A 12,154-nucleotide genomic window follows, 5' to 3' on the forward strand; every position below is an offset into this window, starting at 1 on the left:
TCTAGCTGATCCTTGTGACTTCTGTTTAAGTGGCTAATAAAACTGACTTTCTAAGAGAAAAATGCCCAAATTCGATTTTGTAAGATGAAAAGGCATTTGACCATAAGAGGAAAGGCTGGGAAGAGGTCAAAGGGGTGACTGGTAAGTTGTGCATGTTCACATGAGAAACATGGGGGACAGGGAATAATGTAACAGCGGGCCTGCGTCCCTTAATTCAATGTATAGGAAAAGATGTATAAGTGGAAAGGGCTGCTGTCAAATAGCCACGAGAGAATGCAACAGAAGCTGATTTCATAATGATGAGCACAAATCTGTGTTCTAATACTGGCTTAAAGGGTACTTAAATCAGTGTAGAGGACACCAACTTAAGACTGCAGCATAGAACTGATCGAAAAACCTGGTGAAAAAGAGTAGGAGCCATAAGAGCCAGTCCATCAACCCATGCGACCCCATCGGTCATTTGTTCAAAGTGTTAAACTTCTAGGAGCGCCCTCTAAACTAGCACCCCCACAGGTGGCAGGCGGTAGATCACATTTCTGATCGAAACTACTATAAAGGGACAATTTTTCATACCCTGAAATATTATGTCATCATGAATCGTTCACTTTAACGAGCCACAAAGTCCACATGAAGTGGAAGACGCATGGGTTGGATGGCAGCAGTATTTCAACCAGAGTTGCCAACTCTTACACTATTGGCATGGGACGCCCACTTTTTGTCTCCGTCTCACACCCTCACTCTGCCCAAACAAATCTCATGCCAAGTACGGAAAGGGACTGTGTTGCAAGCAAAATTCATTTTGTTTGGCTACCTATCAGGATGGTGGAGCCTGGAAAAGCACCATCCTATTACAAAAACTAACAAAAAAAAGTAATTCACTGAGGACCGACTATGATGGTGACCCTTTATAAACTAACTAGTCTTTCCCTGGGTAGATTCAGCAGCGCAAAATCTCTTTATTACATGTCTGTTAGCATAATAAGTTGCAGATTAGTCTGTTATTTCCTTACTCACAGTGTGGGGTTGTTGTGGACATTTTTTGAGCTGTTTCTAAATGTCTTCTATCTTTCTCTGCCCCCATGCATCTGTTATCCATATTCTCTGCCTGTGCAGAGGTAGGCGGTGGTGTGTGTAACCATGGTAACGCTCCATTGTGTCTCCATAGCTCCAAGTCGCTTTTTGTTTATTCATATAAACTCATGTTCCTTTCCTTTTTTTAGCTGTCGGACTTTCAATACACCGATTGAGTATTAAAATGAGCAATCCTCAAGTTCAACACTGCTTATATACTGCTGTATACATGTTTATGAAGTCATATAAAATATGGCTCCCCTTCAAATAATAATTTCCTGTTCAGATTGTTTACTGGTCTTGAAGCGCTCTTGATTTTCATTGTAACCGTAAAGTAACACTAGAAAAGTTTGTGAACTGACTATCAACATAATTAGCATGGTTAGAATCAGACTGAGCAAATGTTAAAAAGACTTACGATCACAACTTGAGGCACAAAGCAATATCTTCAACTCACATTCTGATATTTTATAAAACAGGATGTATAAAACAACTTTTGAATATCTTATACTGGTTTTAAACTAACAAAATTATGCTGGGTTTTGATCACAATAACCTTTTCCAGGAACTGATACCTTTTAGGGTTTTTTTTTCTGCATCCCGTATTTCTATCTCAGAAACCAGGGCCTAAACAGAGTTCTGGGTGAGAAATTTTATCCCCAAAAATGGGTTTGTTAGGGAGGGAGCACTTTCTGAATTACCCCAGACCTTCTCGTGGGGCTTTCAGCATTGAACATTTTCGATTGGTCTGTTTTTTTTATTATTTCTGTCTCATTTATCTCAATTTTAATACACATAATAGTTTGTGAACATACAATGAAAAGTGAGACCAAGCATGCGAAGTGACCTGAGTTAGCTTTGCATGACTGTTAAAGAGGAGCACTCCCTTTGTCTGACTTCATTTGCCTAATTTAACCTTTACATTAGATTTTAGTGTAAATGTAGAGGACTCATGACAGAAATATTGTTTTCGCTCCTTGAAAAAAGATCCATGCCTGGATACTGTTGGTTTATCATTGCAAAATGCAAAATGCACCTTTATTGTCCTGCCAACAGAACAGTTGACCTTACATTGGTCCAAATGTTCACTGTTATATCCTCATGAGTTTGGAATGCAGGGAAATTTGGAAAATATGATTACTTTAAAGAGATATGATTACAGGAAATTCAACATGATTCTTAATCATGTGACACTTTGAGATGACTCAGGTGCCTTCCACATTCTTCTAGCCTGCATGTCAGACACTTATGTGTTGCTAATACAGTTTTCTAATAAGGCACAGGGATTCCCCTTTGATTATTGTACTGTTAGATCCCTTACATGCTGGTCACGTTCACATGTCTTAGAGTTTGGAAAATATGTTTTGACACAGTTTCTTTTGGTCTTAATGAAGTGAGAGTGACATGCTTTGGTAAAAAGAAAAATAAGATAGAGACACACAATAAAAGCTCCTCTGTCACCCAATGATTTACACCCCCGTTCAGTTGGATTATTTCAGGGCGAGTCCACTACGCCTCTCTCAGGATCTGCGTCTTTTAAGATCTGTGGTATTCAATAACCCTTCAAGCTTGTTGTCATGGTAAGATACAGCATACATAAATAGCGTGAAAGCTTATGCCAAACTAATGAATGCTGGAAAATACTTGACTGGCAAGCTTATTCTCAAATACTTAACATTCCTAAAGTCTACAGTTTGACAAGAGACAGTTGGTTGGGAAAACTGGCACCGTATGCCCCTTTTCCATTGCCGAGCTAGCCCTACTCTACTCGGTTCGATATAGCGCGACACTACACGGCACGGCACGGCACGGCACGGCACGGCACCAGTACCATTTCCTTTTCCACACAAACCGTGACCTGGAAGTGGGCGGAGTCGGCCCGGTCACCACTAACGTGACGTCGGTTTCAGGTGACTACAAAGTGTCACGCCGCGGTTAGTCAAAAGTAAACACAACGATGGAGTGTAATGTGTAATGCAGTTGACAATTCATATTGTTTAGTTAAACCAAGCTCTTTATTAAAAAAGACAACTGCTTGTGATTACAGGTGCTTATAAAGTCCTACCTAATGTTTTATCTAACCAGTAATAAAGGGGGAATGATGCAAACAAATCTGTGAAAAGTAAGCTCCGGGCTACTGTTAATGTAGTGTTAGTGTTAATATACACTGAGCATAAATAAGTACAAAAGTAAACAGCAGGAGCCAGGGCTGTAGTACTCGAGTCCGGACTCGAGACCGTTTTTTTATGGTCTCGGACTTGTCTCGGACTTGCTGGTATTTGACTTGGACTTGTCTCGGTCTCGGCCACTGGTCTTGCCAAATATGGTTCTTGGTCTCGACCGAGTCCAGGCGTCTTTATTTTGTTACAATATTCAAGGGAAAAGTAACCACTTGATAACCAATCACACACCAGTTTATTTTCGTGAGCCCTGCATCTGAGCCTTGCCAACGTTCTTATCCTTATCGTTCATTTATTGATTCACACACACAGTGAGAAGATGTCGGCCAAATCCACTATAGTGAAATTTGGTTTTACTAATCATAAGAATTTCTCAGCATATCACTGAAAAAAAAAACACAGGGCAGATTGCAGATTCTGCAAATCGACTATCTCTGAGACATCTGGGACGACTTCAAACTTCATGAGACACCTGCAGAGGCATCATTCATCTCGGTAAGTTAACTGCAGAGCTAGGCGGTGCTTAGCCTCATAGGCTAGGCTATGTGTTATGCATTAGCTAACATAGCGGAAGAAAAGCCAAGGTAATGTGTTTTTGGACATAGTTATCATCACTTACTGTCCGTCTGGTATTACTGGTTTCATGAGATATAAAAAATGAAACGATTGTGAATATGGAATAAGCGATTGGTTGTCGTGAATTACATTTGTGGTTGTGTGATACTGTACTTGTGTTACAAAGGGTAGCAGCTACACGAACGCTCGAGCGTTTACGTTAACGTTCACTTTAGGGTAAAATAAACGGTAGGGTAAAGTAAACGTTGCATCAGGTTAAGTCAGCCCTAAAGTTATAAGTTTGATACTGTATGGTGGTAGCTGTGTGTCATATTTGCGTGAAAGGTGGTTCATTTTGGTAATGTTTATAATATCTGACATTGGCGATGATTTCCTCAGTTTTATATTGAGAGGCTTAGGAACAGCCAGCTACTGACATTACTCTAACTAGCAGGAGGCGCAAGCATGCTCTGGCTGCACGTCTCTGAAACAGAGCAAAGTTAATATATATTGCTGAGTTGCTGGTTAATTTATATAACTGAGTATATAACATAACTTTGTTGTTAACATGTTATACTGTGTGATCTGATCGTAATAAACTGTATGTCAGGCCACATGCATTTAATAGAATTTGACTTTTGAGGGAGTGAGAGTGGCTACTGTCATGCATACAACTTGTTCTTCTCTGTCCTGGACTCGGTCTTGACTCGGACTTGTCTTGGACTTGAACCTATTTGGACTCGGTCTTGACTTGGTCTCGACCGGTCCTGGTCTTGGACTTGTCTTGGACTCGACAAAGGTGGTCTTGACTACAGCCCTGACAGGAGTTGTCTCAGATACAGGCGTCGACGCCAGTGTTGGTGCCGGTGGAATGCAGATAGCAGCTGTTTCCTCAGCTGCAGATTGCGATGCCAATGTCGGTTCTGAAGCCTGCGGGATTGGAGGATCTTCGCTGACCTCAGCAACCGAACACTCATCGGTTGCATAAACCGAGTCTTGAGGGGAAAAAAAAAAAAAGTGTGAACATACGAAACGCATACATGTATGCGGCTCGGCCCGACTAGACCCATCTCTGAAGCAGGTACTAGCAGGTACTAAAAATCGTAACGGGTCCCACCTTCAACCCGCAATGGAAAAGCTCCCAATCAGGGTAGAGTCCGTTACGAAAATGTTCAGTGGAAAAGGGGCAGTAGAGTGCAACAGCCTCTGGCCAGTTGATAACACCAGTGAGAACCCGTAATGTCCTTGTTCCGTCCTGTAATATCAGATCAATCAATTCTGGATTTCAGTGTCGGCCCATATCTCTGTGCTATGTTTATGATTTCAGCAGCTAACATTATGAACTATTGTTTCTAGAGACAATGTTTCACCAATATGCCATTGATAATTACCTGAGCTGTACTGATGGTACATTCAATGACAAATGGGAAATCAGATTATCCTACTTCTGACAGGTAAAAAATTCATGAATAAAAAGATTCAAAATCACAAGAGATTTCCTTGTCAGAATATAGAACATTAAACTAAATGCTATAGTTATGTGAAATACTGAGATTTGACGTTAGTAGCAATGCAAAAATCAAGAACAAAAGATTTCCACTTCCCACTTCTGAGATATAGCAAATGCTGCGTCATCTGAAGTTAAACTTAGGTTGAGATAAAGAAAGAGGAGGCTAGACAACCTTGTAGAGTGATATATGTTTCCCCAGAAAATCTGTCCGGCTCACTGAATGTTAGATTGTTAGATTTATAAGGCCAAAAACCAAATGTCAAGGTTGCATTTCTTCTGCGTTTTTTGAGTTGGTGGTAACTTCGGAGTCCAAAATATTTGTTCAAGCACAGAAAAAAGTGATGTTTCCATAATATGTCACCTTTAACACCCGTGGTTAGGAAAAAAAGAGACTTGAAAATACATAGAAACAATAAAGAATAATATGACTGAAAAGAAAAAAGTCTGGGCCTTTTAACCACAACACAATTAGCAGAGCTGGCTCAGTAATCCAGACATCATGCTGATGAGATGTGGTTTTAAGATCTTTTTTGTATCTGTCAAATAATTCTTCAATAAGCGAAGAAATGAACGACAACACTCTAGTGCATTCCATTGGAGCATATTTTTTGTATCACATTAATCCGGTTTAGTCTCTGGATCACAGTCCTGAGGGACTCGATGGGACTGACTTGCATAAAACCAAGCAGAATATCGCCCTTTGCATTCTGTAATGTCTGGCTGTTGTCAAGATGTGCATGCCCCATGCTGTATTCATTTTTTTTTACCCCACCACTCTGAATAGATTGCTGCTACAACAATTGTTTCACTGTTTATCCCCGTGGATATTCTGGTGTTCAAACACATAAAGCCACACCACCCTCATTATTCATTATCATCACATAAAGCATGACAGAGACATTGCAGTGGATTACAGTTTTACTATAGATGTTTATGACATGGCGTATCGTAAACAGAAGTTTTTGTTCGTTTATTTTTTTTCCCATGCCTGATAAATCCTAATGTAAAAAGTTCCCAAACTGTCGTCATTTATAGCTATATTATCAACCTGAAGTGGCCACGAAGCACACATAAGCACAGCGTACCCTACAAGATTCAGTGGCTGTTCAAGGTGCTTTCACCAGTGCGAGGTCAAATTCACTTTGCTTTATTAAATTATAGTGCGTGCAGTGTGCACAGTGGGACCCGCTTGATGGTAGAGAAATACTCTGCAATTTCATTATCACATACTTAAAGAGGTAAACATGTACTAAACTTAGCTCAATATGTTTGCCACTCTAAGTTTTATTGTTTATTATTGGCTTAGCTTAGTTGATTATTTTGTTCCAAATGACCCTTACTGTACAAGCAGAGACAGGTCCTCCTGCACAAGGGGAATAATAATAAATGCCTTTTTTCCATTATTGTATTATGATATAGGGGAAGCTTTTGCTTTAAACTGCAATGTATTTGCAAGAATATATTATTATGCACCTCACAATTACTGCAGAGACGATGTACTGAGTATAAGTAATAGATCTGACCAATGATGTGCCATGTATACATAAGCTCTCTCTCTGTAAAAATGTGCTCAGTGACAGAAGTGGGTTGTGTGCACTTTTCTATGTCGTTATGCCACTGTCCCAATAATTTATAATCTAATTTTACGTTCACGCGGATCGACTCATACACGCAACCATAATCTTAGCTCCAAGTCTCTACTTGTCAACACCTCTCCTGGAAAGAGAAGACAGAAAACCATGTGCAAATTACACATACAGTACAACTGACTATAGTTTTGTCCAGCTTAGGCTTTGGAGAAATAAATATGACACATTTATACCGACATCTGGGGCTGCCTACAACAGCTTTTCCTGATTTCACTCCTGGCGTTGTTTTAAGAAATGTGAATATTTACCTCCTGTAAAACGATTGGTACAGTAAACTGTCTGTCAGTTCTTAGGTGAATTGTGTTGATATAGAAGTTGTAGCTCTGCAGCAATTAAAGTTGTGAGTAATTTCCTATCAGAGCTGATGGAGTGAAGACATTGGAACCTGCAACAAAGCACCCTTTAAATCAAAATTGTGTGTAAAAATCAAGAGTTTGCTAAAGCTTGGGTGGCCTATCATTTCGCTGCAGGGCAACGTCTGGACTCCACCAGTGTCACCCATTATATACCCACTCACAAATCCCAGTTATCAAAGAATACAGAATACAATGAGATATTGAAACCTAAATTTCAGGATTTCATTATTGCAAATTAGCACTTTTTTTTTCAAAGATGTTTTAAGAGTAAGACTCTATGAGACATGACACGCATAAAGAAAGTTTTTTTTTTTTTGCTATCATCAAGGACTAACTTCTTTCTGAAGCATGAGAACACATGGGAGTTTTTAAAACAATTAACCCTGCTGAATGAGGCTCATTATGTGGTTAGAGAGTTCAGAAGAAAGGAAAAGGAAGAGAAAGGTAAGATTTACTGAGATGGAGAGACTAGTTGGAAAAGGGAAGGGGGGTGCTGAGTGAGAATCTGGTGAAAGACATTGGTGAGAAACAGAGCCAAAGGGGGGATCATGTTGCAGGAGACTGGAGTAGGAAGTGAGGGCTCTACTTAAGTTTTGTGAATTAAAGTACCTTTAACCCCTGAACATGTCAAGAAAGCCCATGGGAAATGGGTGTCTGGGATGCGTCATGCTGAGAAAAACACTCCACCCTGACATGTGGATTTGCACAGACCCCATGACCCTGGGGCTGGTTATCGCACACTGATCTCAAATCCACTGAGAAAATTGTGTTTTGAAAGATGCTAAACAGATGAGACCTCGACAACTGAAAATTATGAACGAATGTATGTCAGTAAAGAAAATAAGAAACCAGGAAGTAGTCTTTGAAGGGATCAGTTACAACCGCAATATAGTCTCATCACGACCCTGGAGACCTGTGCTGGACTCGGTACCTTCACATGGTCTGATGCAGCGTGGATCTGTCTTCCCTAATGTTACATTCCTTTTCTAAGGTCTTTGTAGCCTGTGGTTTCATTAAAAAAAACTGAATGCCAATACTTAAGACTTCAGTGTGTTGAATGGATTAACTTAACTAACTCATCAGGATGTAACTTAATTACGGTATAGCCGTAGACACAGTGTAACTTCTGTATCCAAGTTTGTGGTCAGTCGGCCCTCCAGTTTCACAGACTTATGTTCAAGCTCTGTTGCAAAAACCAGAGGGCTGGTGTTGCATCTTTTTCCATGGATCAATCTTTAATCCAACTTCACTGAGATGTCTTTCTGGTGTTCATAGCCTAAAATTTTCCACAAGGGTAGTGTGTAATTTATAGCCATTCCTCTGCTCATTTTGGCTGCGGTATTTAGACTACATGCTCTTGCAGTATTATGCTTAACGCAATTCAAACATAGCATTGAGAATTTGCTTGCAAATTCACCCATTTATGCTCAGTGTATATTAACACTAACACAACATTGACAGTAGCCCGGAGCTCACTTTTCACAGATTTGTTTGCATCATTCCCCCTTTATCACTGGTTAGATAAAACATTAGGTAGGACTTTATAAGCACCTGTAATCACAAGCAGTTAATACAGTTATCCTAGAACAAGCTCATATTGTATCAACCAAATAAACGTTAATGCACACGTTTACTTTGGTGAATTTCTTTTCCAAAATTTCTTTTCAATCTTAGAACTGGATTCTTTCCCATATTTCTTTACCTGCGTTTTTTTTTATCCTGTTTAGGATCATGTTAAGCTTGAGCTGGGTTCTAAAATAAGAACCTTTTTGTAGCGAGACAACTCTGCTGACCTCTGCATCACTTTACCCCAAGTTTATGAGATCATAAATATTTAAGCCAGGGTCGGGGCAATGGAACTGTGTTCTTTTAGAATAAAAGAAAATAAAGATGCTTTTGCTATGTCAAAGATGACAAATAATTAGATGCAATGCAATTCAATTAAATGCACCTTTTTGTAGTTTTTCTTTTTTTTTAATCTTTCGCTCCTAATAGATTTTGGTTCATAAACCAAAATGTCCTCTTATCAAAGCAACAGTACAGGTTGCTTGCTCATGTCTTTAAATAGAACCCATAATGGCGTCCAGGCTGTTGCAAGCAGAGGGAGGGGAATACGATTCAAATGAACGTTTCCAGGTTGGAGCATACGTCGTTCTCTAATGTTTCCTTTAAGGAACCGCAAAGTATGCAAAATGAGGACGGAGGGAAGACTGGTTGACGCAGTTATCCGTCGCACTTTCAATAATTTGCGTGATCTAGGCAAGTGTCCGAGAATTTCAAGAAGAAGTTTTTCTTCTCTGAATTGCATTCAGTTAATATCAATGACAAACGCTTGTATTATAAAAGGACACTCATACTCACACATACTTTCAGTTTTTTGCCACTACTCCAATACTAAAAGCCTTATTTTTGTCTGTTTAATGCTTGTGTCCACAGACTGTGGATGATATCCACATATGTATTGTAACGAATTATCTATAATCTTCTGTCATTTGGCAATTATAAATGGCTGCATCACGTGCAGAAACAATATTGTAATATTGTTCACAATAATCAGCTGCAACATGTGAGTTTGTTATATCGATCTGACTTTGAATACTTGCAAAAAGTACCCAAGAAACACAAAAATTGAACGTTCCAAGTTTCAGATGCTGAACTACAACCTCCCAGAGTAAGTGTTCCAACTCATACAAAATGCATTAGACATAGAGACACCACTAGGGAACAGTGAAGCTAACCGAACCTTATGTCATCCAAGTTGTGCAAAAATTAGTCCTTAGTGCAATTTTCCTTCCTGTTAAAAGCACATACTTTAAAGTTTGGCCAGGTTAAAGGATGAGGCAGCTGGTACGTGTACACAGTGTGGTTCCAAACCCTGAAGAACATAGCAGCCAGCTGAGTGGGACAAGCAGGGTAGCGCTTTCTCAGCTGCTGGAGACAGTTTGCCAGCAGGGAGCTATTAGCCAGCAAGAAGCAACACTGAGCAGCGCTGTAATATATCTGGCAGAGTCGGAGAAGCGATGGCGTTGACTGCTGACGCACTGAGAGAAAAGTCTGGCTGCTTCTGCTGCGCTGCAGCCCTGCCCACATGTGCTATTCTTCTCTGTGTGCATGAGAAATACTTTACTGATAGAAACACAAGAGAAACGGTTGCAAAGGAATGACATGATACGTTTGTAGATTTGTAGATTTCAGATAAGACATTTAGAAATTATACTGTGGGCTAAGTGGAAGATTTCAAAAAGTCTATGTCTTTAGAATAAAGACAAAACAGAATTTCTGCAAGATTTTTTGTGCAGTCATTTTCATTCAGATTGAAGTGGATGGATTTTAGGTGTGTCCCATATAATTGTGAATAACTTACAATCTAATTAATTTCTTTTGAAAAACTAGAACAAAGTACCCTTTGGTAGCAGCAACCTTTTCTGATCCCCCCTGATCTCTGACACTCTGCATTGCTCCTTCTATCAGCTTCCCCTGATCCCTCCTGACCCTTTGGCACCACCCCTTCAGAATATCTTGTGCAAAGGGTAGATCTCCAAGCAGTATTTTAATGGTGCTCTTTGAAAGGAGACAAAAACAAAAAAAGCTTACACATTATTTGCCACATCCTTTTTTTTATTTATTTGCTAGCCTTGTTTCTCATTGCATAGCAATGAAACTTCAAGCAATTGTCATAAAGCTTGTTTGGTTATAAATTCCAGACCTGTATTTTTCAAAGTCTGAAGATAAATAATGGTAGTTTTCTTTTGATAAAATAAATTTTGCAGATGGTGGCTATATCAACTCTTAAAATGACATTTTATGGACATCTTAAAATTGCATTTTCATTTCATTATAGCATAAATGAATGGAAGAAGTAACGCCTCTCTCTGATGATCATAATTCACAGAGCTCCATTTGTAGGGTCTTTTTTAGCTCCTGCCTTTGAATAAAAAATTTCCCCTGAATGAGGAGAACCTCAATGTATTGTGACTGGCTGAAAAAGAGGAGAAAAAATCAAAGAAAACATAAACAAATGGAACAACAATGAAGCCCAGAGTTTATTGTGTCTACGGGAGGAAAAGCCCTTGAATGTATGAAGTCCTTCAGGCCGCTCACCAGGCTCCTACTAAGCCCCGAGAACTGTTTGGTCCAAAAGTGCTTTTGTTTGCTCTGTGCTGTCAAATGTGAGTGTGTAAGTGTGTGTGGTGGTGGGATGGGAATGAGCCCACACAGTGCAGAAATGAAAGCAAATCAACACAGTTGATTGAGTTGTAAAAGATTGCAAATCAACTTTTCATGTTAAATGACATGAGCTGGCATTTGTTCGATGAAGCAGTAGTTTTGCTACAACATCAAAAATCCGTTGATCAGTCTGGTATGTTGTATCGTACATCCTAAAGTGGACCTCAGCTGCATTTATCCGACTCCGTGACAAAGCATAACATAAAACTTTGATCCTTGTATTTTTATTTTCTCAGTGCGACTTTCTTGAGGGTTTTTCATGCAGAGATGTCCTGTATGTTTTCTGTCTTTTGCACTGGGGGTGTGACTCCTTAACCAGTGAGCCCTGACAAGATACGTTTATACGTTACTTTATTGGTATCTGTTCTTAACATAAGCCATTGCATTTATTAAACCCAACCAAGTGGTTTTTAATGGCTAACCCAAACCAAACACCTTGCCCAGATGCAAAATAAAACGAGATTAAGAAACGGAGTCAGATCCCCTGCTTAACAGTCTTGACTGTAAATCCAAAAACTAACCCTTTTAACCTCCAATTATGGACAAACATTTAATCCAATAATCACTCCTTTCGCTGTGACTGTATTCTTCTATGCAGTTATTTTA

Source organism: Odontesthes bonariensis, chromosome 5 (assembly GCF_027942865.1).
Source record: "Odontesthes bonariensis isolate fOdoBon6 chromosome 5, fOdoBon6.hap1, whole genome shotgun sequence".
Taxonomy (NCBI): domain Eukaryota; kingdom Metazoa; phylum Chordata; class Actinopteri; order Atheriniformes; family Atherinopsidae; genus Odontesthes; species Odontesthes bonariensis.